At 41.8% G+C, this 16,404-nt stretch overlaps 1 protein-coding gene across 2 annotated transcripts in view; it reads left to right on the plus strand.

Annotated features, from left to right (window-relative positions):
* The window catches only part of ERCC2 (ERCC excision repair 2, TFIIH core complex helicase subunit), a 1,411,027-nt gene that overhangs the window by 534,197 nt on the left and 860,426 nt on the right, over nucleotides 1-16,404 (plus strand). The window lies entirely within an intron of this gene.

Consider the following 16,404-nt stretch of genomic DNA (forward strand, 5'->3'; position numbering starts at 1 on the left):
ACTTTGCTATAGAAGGTAATCTGTGTATTTCCAAAGATACTAATATTCATTATGTCATTGGTCTCATAGGTGGATTTTGTTTCTATTTAAGGCAGAATCTTTAGATTGTTAATTTGCTTCTATCAAGACGATCCCTTGTGGGGTAAAGTTTCTAATTCCGCATTTACAGAAAGTACATCCGAAATTCATGACTAAACTTACTGATGAAGACTGTCTATGTATTTGGCTAGGGTTCTCAAACTGCCCCATGTTCTTATCCAGAAGTCTCATGAATACTATATCCCCAGACATTAAATGGGCAAGATCCTAGCGAGCCTTCAGAAGTTTCAGGATGTTATTTCTTTTGAAGATATTGCAAGTGTAAGAAAATGCTTCTTTTTGCATATTCTCCCACACTTTTTTATCGAAGAATGCTGTTGGTTTTTGGACTCTACACTGTGTCCCTGCTAACCAGACTCCAGTGCATGTGCTCTGGCTTCTAAAAACTTTTTGAGTTGGTTTAAATTCCTGATTCACACATGTATTTACCAAGAGTCCCTAATATATGGTATCCTCTGTGCCCATGGCCTGTAAGTTAAATGGCAACAGTGGACTGCAGCACTTATTGTGCCACTACTAAAGTGGCCGCGTAATGCATGAGTCCTGCCATATCAGCCTTCTGAGCAGGTTTGAAACTGCCATTTCGGCCAGGAAAATTCATCCTTTTGCCAGTTCTAAACCTTTCTTTTGACTAGTAGTTCGTCAACCCTAAAATAGGCCTTAGGAGCCCTATGGCAGAGTGCATAGTATGTTAAAGATAACATATGTATTTAATGCTTTTATATGTCCTTACAGTGAAAATGGCTCCAAAATCCGTTCTTCACTGTAGCAATGCTAGCTGTGCCATAGCGAACACTGGGTTCTTTTATTACACTTAATAAAGCGAACTCAAATTGGCAAAAGCTAGATAAACACTTATTTTACTAGTTAAACAAAAGCCAAGTAAACTCAACAGTTGGATTTTGTCTAACTAGTTTCAGAACTAGTGACTTTAGAAAGTATAATTTTCTTCCTAACACTCTAGTAGTCTTTTCGGAGTTGATTCCATTACTCTCAGCTTGTAGCCTGCTGTCCCTCCTACAAGGAGGTGTGAATGGCTCAAAGGAAAGGAAACTAAAAGGGGCTTGGAAGGGAGAAGGTGAGACCTCCTCCTGCAAGAATGGCTTGTAAGATGTGCCCACCGACTGAACAAGCTTCAAAGAGGCATTCCCTGTCCCAGGCATATTTAACTCACACCTAGGCCTGCCCCTTGTCCAAGTAGTCAGAATGGCAACACTCCCAGTGGGGGCAAACCTGTTTCAGATTTTTATACGGTTCCCTTTAGAAAATGTAGAACTGCGTATTAGGACAACAGAACTTCAGAATACAGGAACTGAGTCCACCTACACCATTAGTGACTGTTGGCCCAACGCCTAGCTAGCTCACACTGCCTCATCCCAACCCCTAACCCTTCTGGGGGAGCAGGTGATTTTGGCAATCTCGAACATGACACACTGATCCCAAGGGAATTGTGGAAACAGATCGTACCCTTTTCGTTGTTTACTCATGTATGCCCTCTGTTAACATAAGAATAGTAAAAAGGAAATTTTCAATGGATTTGTTGAAACAATCTTAATCTTACATAGAGAGAATGAGCTGCGATTATTAGGCAGATAAAACAAAGCATATCAATTAGCATTATGAACATGGTGAGAAGAATGAGCAGTCCAACCATGGCAGTCGGGTGTGGGAGGGTTGGTGGGGTGGTGGTGGGGGGGGGCTGGGTGTGCGTGTGTGTGTCTGTCTGACTCTGTCTGTCCCTACCTAGCTCTACCACTACTCTGAGAGCACAGTGAGTGTACGTACCCTCTGCCTAATCGCTTAGGTTAGTTTTGTGATCCTTTACATAGATAAATTGGTCTGGAGTTGGATGGATTAGCAATCCCTCTCTGGAAGATAAGCATTAGCAGACCTGCATGTCTAACACTGCATTCCGTCCAGGACCATCGTGGGCGGATAGCCCCCTTTGACCAGCTAAGGGACAGTGCACTTTTTATATAATAAAACTACTGTGTTAGAGGTACAGCTCTGATGTAATTATATATCTATATGTTAAAAGCTGTCTCCAAGCAGACAACACAAGCACTAGGATATTTAGGTCTGTTTCTTAGCCTTGAACGAAGTCTACTAATTATGTTGCACAACAGGCTTTCTAAAAACAAGCAGCATGTACTGCGTTTCTTGGACTAGTATAGTGTAAATTAAATAATGGAACTAAAGTGAAGTCTGCTAAAATGTGTAATAGCTCAAACTAAAAAGGAAAATCAATGTGGGTCGAAGAGGGCTTTACCACACCCTCCCCTTGGCTGTAAAAAGACAGTAAAAAAACCTAGTAAAAAAACCTAGTAAAAAAATAATAATACAAATAGTTACATTCACAAACCAAGGAAACAAAGACTATTTAAAATGGCAATACAGATAATAAAAATTAAAAACAATAAAATAAAATGATAAAACAAAGGGCAAATAAAAAAGCACAGGATGCTCCCAACAGGTCATCCATATTCTCAGTGTTGAAGGAATCCAGGATGGATTCTGTATCCGCAGACGATATTCCCACAATGGACTCGCTGATTAGTTCCAAAGAACAAACGTGATCACCATCAGCCAATGGTGAAGGCATGTCTTCCTGCCGTGCACCTGCATTAAGAGAGCCCAGGTCTATGAATTCAGGAGCCGACGTTTCCACATCCAAGCAGAGAGATGGTTCATAGAAAGAATCCTAAAGCAATGGCATTCTCCTGGGTCAACTCCGGAAATGGGTCCTTATCGGACTTGCCAGCAGATTTATGTCCATCGATGGCACCAATTGCATTTCTAGGCAGATGTAGAGCGCACACTCAAAAGGGCACCTGAGACAGTGGAACACAGGTTGCACACTGGTAAACCACACAGGTTGACAGCATAGGGACCAGTCAACATTCAGTTCCTGTGGAAAAGACCCTCCAAAAAAACGGTGTCATTTGTTCATGACACAGCTAGATGGGTGATAAATCACCATTAGGCTTCGAAACTGAACATCCTTAGGACCACAATATCACAAATCAGGAATAACACAAATGGTATACCTCCCAAAACACTAAAAAATATAGAGAAGGATAACACTGGTAACCAAGCGGATAAGGGCGCTCAAATTATCTCCAGGAATTCGCACTGTATACATAAGTCAGTGGTGCTGCTAGGTGAGAAAAGGGTGGTTACCAGACTACCCTCAAGACCACAATGTATGAAGGATGGAATCACTCCAAAAATGGTCTGAAACGTGCTGACAAAGCCAGACGCAGCCGCTTTACAAATAATTAAAAAGGCACCATACCAGCGTTGTTTGAAGCAATAAATATACTTTGCACAAGTTCACCAAAATGGCGAGGTAGTTTTGTGCTTAATAGCAATTGGATTTTGGAGGACGGCCTTGCTACTTGTTGTTCAAAGGTTTCACGGGCAGATGCAAGTGCCACATCCTTCTGAATCAATAAGGCTTTTAGTCTGCTGAGTTTGTCAAAGTTAACCTTCAAGGTTGGAATGGAAGGCCACATGCTTACTCCTGAACCAAGTGCTTTGGTGGGACTATCACAGAATTGCAACATGTGACTATCTGAGAGAGTGAAACCACACAGGACACCTGCTCTCTTCCCACAGCAACTTTGATTGTTCAACATGAAATAACTTCCATTCAAAAGTAATCTAATGACTGGACAAATCAAAGAAGCTGGTACTCCCTTCAAGTAACAAATCAGATTGGCCATCGAAGCATTGCACACTCCATGAAGTGTCAGCTCTTTGTAAATGAGTGAGTGGGCAAGCACAAATCCACCTTTGTTTCCACTAACAAACAAACACCTCTCGTTACCCATCGAACACAACTGTAATCAAAGGGCAATAACCACATTCTACCTGTTGAAAAATGTTTCATGCAAGATGTAAGCTGAAACGTTGAAATTGTGAATGAGATCACCCCGTGTATTAACCATACTGCTAACAGTGTTTCAGCTACTGTGAAAGCCAACTGTTCTACTTTCTCAGTGGTTAACATTGTGTATGTTGCATCTTTCTTAGCTATCAGTTGTTGCCTACGTATTGAATTAAAAGACAGTTCCCTGGAATTAAAGTAATTCCAGGGCACTCAGCGAGATTTTAAAACCTGTGGTGTCCAGCTCAACTGCATAATTGACCTAGGCTGACACTGCCCATGGTATAAAGAAGTCATGCAAATAGCAGGCGATATAACCTTATTTAAATTGCAAATAAGATTCGACAATTTATTCATGCTATTATCAACCACAGCAAGTGCTTTTTCTAAATTCGCATGATCAATTTGCCTTATATGTACAGAAACGTAAATTTGTGACTCTTTACATATTTCATTATAGGTAGCATAAATAAATGTTTTAGAATGCAGGGACCTAAGATCTAACAAGAAATCCATGTCCTCCGAAAGGAGAGTAGATGTTCTTTTACTGCAGGCAAAGTGGAATGTTGCAACCATTGTTGGCACAATTTTTCTATGGAATAGGTGGGAATGACCCCTGAGTGTTGGGGCAGTTTGTAACGAGTGTCAAGTCTGCTAGCTTTAAAACCCTGTGTACAGTTTAAAAATCATGTATGGCAACTATTTGTGTCCACTGGCCACAATAATCACTTACCAGGACGTGAAAATGCTGAGTTGTATGTACTATTTTGCACCAGACCATTGAACTGTTCCTCAGTGTAATTTAATAAATGATGTCAATTATCAAAGCGGGACATTGAAGGAATACTGGGCACGTTAATTTCTTTAATTTGCACAAGACCCAAGTATGTGGTCTGCTGCACTGTCTTATTTGAGATGATTTGTTTTGGAATCATTCACATAGGATGGATCTCTTCACACTTTGTGTGATGACAAATGAGGTTTTAATACTACTACCAGTTCTACAGCAGAGCATTCTGGGAGATAATGTCCATTTATCAGCAAAAAGAAAACAATCACAAATCCAATCCAAAGAAGCTGAACAAATTGCGGGATAGCAATCCAAATTTAACGCCATGGAGGAATCAGATAAGTGCATTTTAACCAGAGAAGAAAGTCACATACACCATGTAGTGAAGTGTGCAAAGACCAGAAGAAAAGTAATCGACAAAGTAATCAGAAGCAGCAGGCTGTCGAAAAACAGGAACTGTTTCAGGCAGAAGAGAACTGGTAGACGGCTCCAAAGGTGTCTACTCATTAACAAAACAACTGTGTTGTTATAAGTAGCAGAAGCAAGCTCTATACTCACATACGGTGTATGGGTTGTATTTGCGGCGGTAACTGGTATCAACAATAGTTAATTCTCCACCCTCCCCAGCTGGGGATAGGGGAACAGGATTAATGTTGCTCAGAACTTGTAGAGAAAGTTCCTGAAGGGTAGCGGGCTGGGCCAGGGAACTACCCAGGAGTCCTTGTGGCATACTGTGTAGTACTGGCACATGGTGTAATTTAACTTGATCAATGGAGACCCGTTGCTTGTCTTTACAACCAGCAAGCGGTGCCAAAATCATGATTCTTGTATCTTGAATGCAGAGGACTGGCACCGGTGCACGGTATGATGGGCCAAACTCAATCTTTACTGCAATCGTCTCTTGAGCGAGAGCCCCAACTTTTGGAAACTAGCTGCAAGGGGCTGGTTGCTCCATCAGTGATGGGCTCTTTAGAAAGGTTGTTAGACCGCTTGTCCCGTAAGTCTTGTAATTCCTGTAATACAGCGAAACATTTGTTGATGTCAAAAGGTGTAACTGCTGCCACTGTCAGGACAGTCAAGACCTGGAACATACACCTGGATGCCAAGCAAGACCTCTTATGGGGTTCATTTATCCAAAGATCATCTAGGTAGATTATTTAATGCTCTATGGATGCCATACAAGTCTAATACTCTAGCTGTTATAGATTGCCTTAAATCACAGTTTTTCCTCAGGATGATATGACAAGGAATAATGCACATCCACACCCAGGGTTCCCAAAGTTTCCCTGTAAGCCTTAGAAGCAAAGGCAGGGCCCTGGTCAGAGTGAAATGCAGCATATGAAGACTTTAAAATCTTTACGTCAGCCAAACGTTGTGGCCACAGGAATCTGTAGAATGAATCCACAGCAAGTAGAATAAATGTAAACGCACCAACCAAATTGAGAGGACAGCAGTGGACTAGGTACATGCATTGCTGCAGTTTGTTAGAAGTCAGTCAGTCAGTTAAAAGTACTTTATTCGACAGCCAAGAGCCATAAAAGCATACACTATTATAAAAATACACATTCCATCAAAATACATTATGTATAGGCTGTCCGGTTTTAGGTTTAAACCTATAGTAACTGATTAAACCCCACCAGAAGGGAAATAGCCCACACCAGTGTAAACATATAAACACTGGAAAAAACCTGCACAACCACAAACTAAATGCCATTCAAAGAAAGGAAAAGGAGAGTGAAAGAGTAATTTGTATTTCTTCCTGAATGGGCCAATACAATGTAACTTTGTTATGTAAGCTAGCAGTAAGAAAGACTGGGCTAACATTGTTCTGCTTGAGTTTTGTTGTTTAGGGATGTTACTAAAATATTGTTTCTTCATCCTTTTTTTCAGTTTTGTGGTCTTTGGTCTAAAGATACAGGGGTTAGAAGCATGTTTTAGCTGTTGTTTATTTATTTTATAAACTGTAGAGAATCAGGAAATATCTAAACCATATTTGATTTTTTGGCTACGTTTGAGTCTTTCACTGATAGTAAAAATGTAGGTTTCATAAGAATCTTTCCCAACATGCACCATCACATTTACCCACAGAGAATGTGTAAAAACCTTTGATACATCAGCCCCCTTTTCTAGTGAGTCAGTATTGATAGTAGGTGAATTGCCAAACACGCAATGTTTAAACATTCAATGCAAGGTATAGTGACAGGTATATGTTAAAAGAGTGTAGTCATAAAGCATCTGGGATACTGGTGAAAACATGACACAAGACTTTTGGAAAACATGGAATGCAGTGTCACTTGGAATGCTGCTGCAAAACGTTCTTACCGAGTTCAACAAAGATTGGAGTGATATTATTTGTATGTGAAGTGATTCAGCTACGTGTATGAAAAAGTTGTGTGATGACCTGTCAAAATCAATACCTGAACTGAAGTGCTTCCCTGGAAGAGATCCTTGCCACTTGTTAGATGGCAATCTCAAAGCATCTTTACAATCTTCAGAGTTAATGAAGAATGCCATTGACTTTTTAGTCCATTCTGGTGCACTGTATTGTTATGCGTGGGAACTAAAACACGAATATTTCTCATTTTGTGCTTTGTGTGGTATCAAAGAAAGAGTCATCCCAACTGTGTCACTTAGCTGGTGGTTCTTAGTCCTAGAGTCCATGAATGTTATGTGGCAACCGCTTACAGAACTTTTGCTGAGTGATGATGCAAACGGCAAGAAATGTTAGGATCTTTGGTCACATATTGATGGTGATTTGAAAAAAAGTACACTCTACTGCATTCTTAGATTTTTACAGGAAAGCATGACTGCTTTAGAGGACATAATAAAAAACTAGAGCCTGAAAATACACTTGTCTGCCAAGTGTTCAGCATAATTTGTATAGATGTGAAACATCTCCTTGAGAATAAGCTGGGTGATACTTTTAGTGACTTTGGCACTGCAACATGTTCCATGTTAGAGTGCTTGCCACTTGGTAAGCAAAGAAATGTTGGGAGCAATTTAGGAACTTTTATTTTACGATGTATGAGAAATAGCCCTTCACCAACCATGGCATTTGAAGTCAATGAAGCCTCACTGTGGTACTCTGCACAAGTTATAGATCCCTCCCGTAAAGGGAAATTTTCTCCAGAGTTTCAAAAATGCTGCCTCGTTTTTGATCACTTCAATAACTATGAGGGCATATGCGCCCAGTTCAAAGCATATGTTGCAACGAATGTATGACTTTACAACGCATACATTTACAACGCATGCCTTTACAAAGCAGTTTTTACATCACAACATCCTTTACAACGCATTCTTTTACATTGCATGCCATTACATCACATGTTTAGAAACTACCTTTACAACGCTTTCTATTACATTGCATTATGCCATTACAATGCATGCCATTACAATGCATAGCATTACATCGCATTTAAGGTAAGTGTTAGATAGTGTAGGGTTAAAAATTACTATTCTAACTCCAGTGAGTGCAACAGTAGGGTAAGTGTTTGTTGGATAGTGTAAGGGTACTATGCATTGTAATGGTATGCGTTGTAATGACTTGCGATGTAATGCCTGCGTTGTAGTGACATGCATTATAATGACATGCGTTGTGACATGCAATGTAATGGTTGCATTGTAATGGCATGCGATGTAAAGGATGTTGCGATGTAATGACTGCGTTGTAAAGGTATTGCGATGTAAGGACTACGTTGTAAAGGTTGTTTCCCGTTGCAGAAACTGTCGCAGAGAATCAAAATCTTCAGTTGCACCAGTATTGGAATGGAAATCTATGCCAGTGGCCAGAGTTAGCAAATTGTGTACTGGCTATTATGGCGTTGCCTGTCCCAAGTGTCAATGTTGAGAGGGCCTTTTCACAGATAAAAGTTTACACGAGATGGAAAGTGTGAGCGTGCATGATCAAATACTCACTGAAGTAGTATTGTACGGTGTACCACGATAAGTTTGATTTGTAAAAATGCATTTGGACCTCATATACACTATACGTACACTGTCTATATACCATGCACTATCAGTGCAGAAAGCAAGCAATAATAAAAGCAAAAGTTCCATAAACACCGGAAAAACACAGTTTCTGTTGTTTTTAATGGCGCAAAAATGTTTAACCACTGTTTTTTTAAGATACTGAAATCACTGGAAAACACTGAAAAAAAACCACTAGAATTTACCAAAAATAGAAACTGAAAACAGGAAAGCCTAATTATGTAATAAAACCGTCCCTCATTGCTGTTACAGTAATCATGTTAAAAATCCTTTAAAAGCTCTATCATATAATGTGCAGCTCTGCTAGAATATTAAGCCAAGTCCATAAGTAATGTCACATTTAAAAATGCAAAGCATAGTTTAAGAAAACATATTTAAACCAACTAATAACACAAAACTGCTATTGCAACTATAGTCTAGTCCTATGTCTAATGGCCCGACTAAAAAACCCAAGACCCAAACACAAACCATAGGTGAGGCTAGCATTTGTAGATAGAGCAGGGCCGGCCTCACTTGGACAAAGTGAAAATCTCTAAGTAAAGGAAGAATATGCTGCCTGTGCAAGGAATCATAATAGGCAAAGAAGAACATTAGGAGCAGAGTATCCTGTTCCGAGAAGTTATCACAGGGGCAGGGTTTTAGTGAATCCGGTTTCGAATATCCTCTCGGAAAGCCAGCAACCAGGGAACCATATTCAGACAAAATCTCGTCAAACAAAACGATGATATGGTTTGTTAACATGAAATATATATGGTTGTAGCTGCGGTCCCAAGCTCAATGTAACAAACCTTCTCACCGAGGGTTTAGCTCATTCAACTTCCTCCCTGAGGCCTTGCCGCCTATCCATGAACTGCTGTTTAAAATCTCTGATGGCGGTCTAACCCAAGGGCCTCGGGGTTAAAAACAATTCTGGACAACCAAGATATTTTGTCTGTTCCTTTATGTTTTTCAGCCAAGTGATGTGTAGGGCCCCCTCCAGCGCAATACAATCCGAGGTTATGAGTTGGTTTAAATTTGGGGAAGGTTGAGCCCAGATTCTGAGCCAACGTAACAACGGGACAACTGCAGTCTGGTCAGAGATATAGCCCACCCCCAATTCTTCATGCAGACTGAAGACGGGGGGTTCCAACAGGGACCCCAAGAAGTTTGCGCATAAAGTTGTTTTCCGCCACTTGTATTCCCTTCACATCCTCGTAGCCTCAAATATCATATCCATACATAGCCATAGGAATACATTTTGCGTTATAGACCTTCAATAGTGCATGGAGGGGTTTTGACCCTAGTCTCTTAGCAAAGTCCAGAGTGGCCCCTGCAGCTCTGGCTTGGACATTCTTTTTAAGTGTTCGTTGCGCACACCATGCACCTTCGTCATCAAAAAGTACCCCTAGGTATGGGAACATGGATACCTTAGTTAACTCATCCATATTACAGTAAAATTTGGCCTTGGCCGCCTTTCGAGAGCCTATAGTCATGGCATGAGATTTCTTAAAATTCGTGGTTGTCTAATGAATTCATAAAATCTATAAAACAGTTTAAAAGTTGTTGCAGGCCCCTTGCAGTTCTAGACAATAAAACTGCATCGTCTGCATACAGGAATGCGTGAATCATTTTGGTGCCGGCCCTAGGTATGTTCTTGCAACATGATATATAAGTGTCCCCCAATTTATTAATATATAGCGTAAATAGCAAAGGAGCCAAAATGCACCCCTGTCGGACCCCCCCTTCCTACTGCCCAGAAGTCTGTCAGACTGCTGTCTTCATTAAACCGTACCTAAATATAACAAGGGAACCCAAACAGTTGGCTGAGGACCGTGGGGAATTATGCTTCATAAGACAAGGGTCCATAGCTTATCAAAAATAAAGTACAAATGAAATATAGGCCATAATAGGAAACTATATTTGTCCTCTGTCCAGCCGGACAGGGTATTTATTTGAATACACTGAAATAATTGAGTAATTGATTTCTAGGCACAGTCATGTACCGTACTCAAGGAAAAACAAACAACAAATAAAAGGGATTTCACAGGCAAAAAAGAGCAGTGCTGGCCACTTTTAAATAAATGTTAGATTAAAGTATTTTCCAGACGGTGCTAGACACAACAAGGATAAAACACAATGGTTATGTTGTGACAACACTACATGAAGTCGACGTTTCGATCCCTTTTGCTCTAATTACACGGGATCATCATCAGGACTAAAATTGACAACATTTGCCTGCCTGTATTTACAATGTAACCGCCCGGTTTAGTGCTCAATTGAGAGCATGCGTGTGCGCCTCCACGATTGGTTTGTTGCGCCGTTAAAATAATATTCTCCCTGACTTTTCGGAGTCTTTTGGCCCGTGTGGATTAATTGGGTTACAGGGTCCTTATGCCACCGATATTGTTCTGTGAAACCATGTTCTTCGTCTTGGCAGTTGGTCGTATACTGCCGGGTCCGATTGGGAGACAGCGCTGCGTCTGATTCCTAACACTGCATCGACAGTATTGGAGAGTATGGACATCGTTCCTCCGACCCCCAGAACACCACCTGCAGCGTAGTCACTGTGCTACCCAGACGCAGCGCTGTCTCCCAATCGGACCCGGCAGTATACGACCATGCATGCTCTCAATTGAGCACTAAACCGGGCGGTTATATTGTAAATACAGGCAGGCAAATGTTGTCAATTTTAGTCCTGATGATGATCCCGTGTAATTAGAGCAAAAGGGATCAAAACGTCGACTTCATGTAGTGTTGTCACAACATAACCATTGTGTTTTATCCTTGTTGTGTCTAGCACTGTCTGGAAAATACTTTAATCTAACATTTATTTAAAAGTGGCCAGCACTGCTCTTTTTTGCCTGTGAAATCCCTTTTATTTGTTGTTTGTTTTTCCTTGAGTACGGTACAGGGCTGTGCCTAGAAATCAATTACTCAATTATTTCAGTGTATTCAAATAAATACCCTGTCCGGCTGGACAGAGGACAAATATAGTTTCCTATTATGGCCTATATTTCATTTGTACTTTATTTTTGATAAGCTAAGGACCCTTGTCTTATGAAGCTTCATTAAACCGTACGATACAAAAGGGGGTGGTGATGGACGGAGCATCTGAATCAATCAAACACTCACACCCAGTCAAAAGATCTGGATTTAATCCATCACCGTTCTTTAGCCCACTCTGCCACCCCAGTTCAGACATGGCTATATGCAAATCAGTCTGACCCTGTGCCTCATGGGAACAGTCCAGCCCGAACTGGCAAGCCATGTCTTCCCTGGACCGGAAACAAGCTTCCGAGGACCGGTTTCTGGCATTCCAGCCGTCTTCAGCCCGGCTTGCTTGAATCCAGTGGCAAGGTGAGCAAGGGACTCACGTCTGAGCATACCCTGCCACACTTATGGCGGCCAAAATCGATACAAAAGGGAGTGGTGATGGACGGAGCATCTGAATCAATCAAACACTCACACCCAGTCAAAAGATCTGGATTTAATCCATCACCGTTCTTTAGCCCACTCTGCCACCCCAGTTCAGACATGGCTATATGCAAATCAGTCTGACCCTGTGCCTCATGGGAACAGTCCAGCCCGAACTGCCAAGCCATGTCTTCCCTGGACCGGAAACAAGCTTCCGAGGACCGGTTTCTGGCATTCCAGCCGTCTTCAGCAGTTCGGGCTGTACTGTTCCCATGAGGCAACAGGGTCAGACTGATTTGCATATAGCCATGTCTGAACTGGGGTGGCTGAGTGAACTAAAGAATGGTGATGGATTAAACCCAGATCAGTTGACTGGGGGTGAGTGTTTGATTTGTTCAAACGCTCCGTCCATCATCCCCTTTTGTATCGCTTCATTAAACCGTACAGCGTCCTTGGTGTTTGCATGAGCAGTATGCAGAAAGCTGATCAGTTCTGCATCTAGCCCTATATCATAAAGGATCAACCACAGCTTAGACCTACTAACAAGGTCAAAAGCTGAGGTTAGATCCATGAAGGCCAGATGCAGGACCCCTCCCTTGGCAACGGTATACTTCCCGATCACCAAATGGAGATTCAGGCATTGGTATAATGTCCCTTTCCCCTGCCTGAATCCATATTGGAGATCGGAAATGATATTGGCATGATCAACCCAGGCTGTGAGGCGATCCAGAACTACCTTCCCCATAATTTTAGCAGCAGAATCTAAAAGCGAAATTGGTCTATAACATGCTGTGCTTCTTTGTTCGCATATGAAACAATCAATAAAAAACGCATACGCAATACCATTAAGGAACGCTTTAACTTTTTCTTTTTTGGACTACCTTTGACAGACTGTGAGGGCACAATCCTACACTTTCCTCTACACTTATATTCAAAAATGGCTCTTGGGTGAAGCCGTTCGTGAGGAATGTGCCACAACGAAATTGGGCCCTAACAATTGTAGCACAAAAATCCAGAGACCTCCACCCATTCAGATAGCTATAACAAAGTTTAAGACTGAACATTAAAGGAAGACCCCCCTTAGCTCGGCCCATGTTAGACGGAATTGCGTGTTTACAAATCGAGGTAAAGCCATGAAGATCAAAACAATCATTGGGCTCCCAGGTCTTTTGTAAAGCAATAATATGGTGTTTGGCAAGAAAGTGTACCCAAGAAATATCACCCTTCTTTGACCTAAGCCCAGCTATATTCCAGGACAATACCTTTGTTGAAACATCATTGTAAATAATGGGAATGGGGTAGAGTTAGGAGGATTATCCAACAAGCGTTGGGATGTGGGGGACAGCTAATATTGGTTCAATATGAGCTTTCGGTGGTGACTTCTTAACCTTTGTTATCCCTGCTACCCTAACCAGTCAATCATTTGCATCAAGTCCCTGGGGGTTAGCTAATGGTAGATATCAATTTCTTAATGGTAATGTAGTGTTCAAACTTCTTTCTTGGGACTATGTTACCATCTCAAACGGCATCTGCCAGCCAGGCGACTGCCAATCGCGATTTACTAGGGAATGATTAAAATGATAAAAAGTTTGCAATGAGACTATTCTAATTTTCGATTTGGTACTGTCTTATGTTGACAGTCTACTAATGCTTTGTCTTGCATGGGGTGCCTGAAATTGACAATTATGCAACCCCCCTCAGTGTTTTTACTAGTCCCATGACCAATCCAACCCACCCTTCTGGTCATAATAATATCAGGAGAAATATTTAAGCCATTAGTCACATTATTGTTACACCAATGAGTGGTCTTGTGTATGAGATCCAATGAAGTTTCCTTGGTTCTAGATGCAAGTGTAGGAACCCCCAAAAGCACAGCTACTAAGGGCGCTTATTGGGGTGGAAGATCAAGTATACACTTGTTTGCAGTCGTTACCCGTTTGTGGTGAACCAAGGTATGTGTAGATAGCGGGTCCTCATTAACAATTTCCTGCACTTCCTGATGGACTACCTGGGATGCGGTGACCCCCCCGCCACTCCCCCCCCCCCGAGCCCCCCCCACCCCGACTGGGCCTACTGCATTTATCCCTGAGGGTAACAGCTAATTTCCTTTTACCCATTACCAGCTAATCAGGAATTACTTTGACTTAATATAGTCCACAGTATCAAGTCTGAATACTTTCTCTTCAGGATAGAGACAATAGGAGGCACTTCTTAAACTTAGAGCCTGGGAGCTACAAAGCGCTAAAAGTTAGGTAGTACAATTATAACTAAATGGGACACAGTCACCACTGAAAGTAATGGTCATAAGAGTACCTTGCGGGCTTTAGTCTTCTGAGCTATGTTCTGGAGAGACAATGTCCTTGCCACCAGGATCAAGAGGTCTGGCCCAAGCCGGCCTCTTCCAGCAGCGGACGGGTGCAGACGGGCCTGCCCTTGGCACGCCCGCACGTGTCCCGCACCGAGGGAGCCTGAAAGATCTTTTATGCGCCTCGGGCACATGCGGCGTGATGCTGAGCCTCTAGGCGCAGGGACCGCTGGGTGCTGAAGTCCGGCTTTCCCCGGTAAAGTGCTGGTGCAAGGTGGCAAGTTTGAGCGTCCCACGCAGCGGGAGCCCAAAAGATCTTTTATGCGCCTCGGGCATGTGCGGCGTGATGCCGAGCCTCCAGGGACCGTTGGGTGCTTAAGTCCAGCTACCCCCGGTGAAATTGTGGCTTCCATACCTGCATGGGCAGGTGCAACACCCTAATGGACAGCTATGATTAATTCTAACCTGCATTTTTTTTGGGGGGGGAATCATGTGATCACCCAACGAAGGGATGGTAGCAAAAGGAATGTTTTGGGTACTTAAGTGATAGGAATACTTTGCCGTATATTTTTAAAGTAATGGGGTGCCATTGCATGAAGCATTGATGGCAGCCATGCTACCTTCATCTCCCTCGGGTGAGAATGAGTAATCGTAGCTATACTTGCAGTATTAACTGTAAATTTGGCAGCTTCATCTGCCAATGAATTCCCTACAACGTGTATCTCAACACGCTGGTGACTCAGTGTGTCACATAGGCCAGTGGAACACTGTCTTTAAGTTGCGCCACCTTTCCTCAAAACAATTTGTGCTCATAGAATTATCCTTTGAGTCTCTGAATCCATTTAAGCGTCAATAATGTATATTTTTATCAAAAGATTGGACAAAGTAATACGAACCACACACTATGAGTGTGGAGAATTCAGGATCTGTATTTTCTGTTGCCAGAATCAAGGCTTTTAGTTCATCCAGTTATGAAGTACAATTTCCTAGGGACTGTGTCACAGTTAGTGAGAATGGAACTTTCCATCCAACATTACACAGAGTACCGTGGCACAGGCTGCTGAGTGTTTGTGTTTGGTGTCTATAGCAGGCTGGGCTGAACCATCGGTGTATATGATGTGTTTGTGTTGATCAAGGAGCATAATGTTACTGGGCATGGGGTATTCATGATCATATTGGGGAAATTCGAGTGTGTAAAGTAGGGTCAAAGACATAGTCAACGTCAATAACCATCATGGAAGTGTCCCTTTGTATCCATCTAGGATGTAAGGCTTTATAAATTAGGGATGCTGGCCTTTGTAACAAACTCTAAGGCTGGGCCTGGAGTAACAGCAGTTATGCGTTCACCTTGAGCCAGTGGTCTTTTCTTTAATGACTACTACCTGTACTGCAGTCAGTATTTTTTCAGGGGATGCAAAATGCATTAGAATATAAATGCAATTTATATGCAGTCGGCACTGTGTGTCCTTCATTGAATGTGACATATGTAAAACCGAGGGCACCCGCAATTATACGGATGACAGAATTTATTTTATTGACATTTATATGTAGGTGTCTGGGTGCAAACACGTCTCTCTTTAGTGATCTTAGTATTTGCGTATGCTCTAATGTCCAGTATGTGATAGAAAGGGCATATTAAATTGGATAAGGGTTTTATGCTATGTGCATAATCTAGTATGTATGTATATTCTGCCAAAGTTGAAAAATCCTAACAAGGATTGCAATTTTTTTAAGCGTGTTTGGTGGTTGTAAAAGCACATTTCTCTAGCAAATGTGGTGACAGGCTCTTACCCTTATTTGAAAACTCATATCCTAAGAATAGGACACAGAGAAAGGCAATTTTTGTTTTCTTACAATTTAATTTATAGCCGTGATTAGCAAATCCTAATACTATGCAATCTACCCAGGGTAAATGTGTGTTCAAGTCATGATCCCTCAGAT

The sequence above is a fragment of the Lissotriton helveticus genome, chromosome 9, assembly GCF_964261635.1.
Source record: "Lissotriton helveticus chromosome 9, aLisHel1.1, whole genome shotgun sequence".
Lineage (NCBI taxonomy): Eukaryota > Metazoa > Chordata > Amphibia > Caudata > Salamandridae > Lissotriton > Lissotriton helveticus.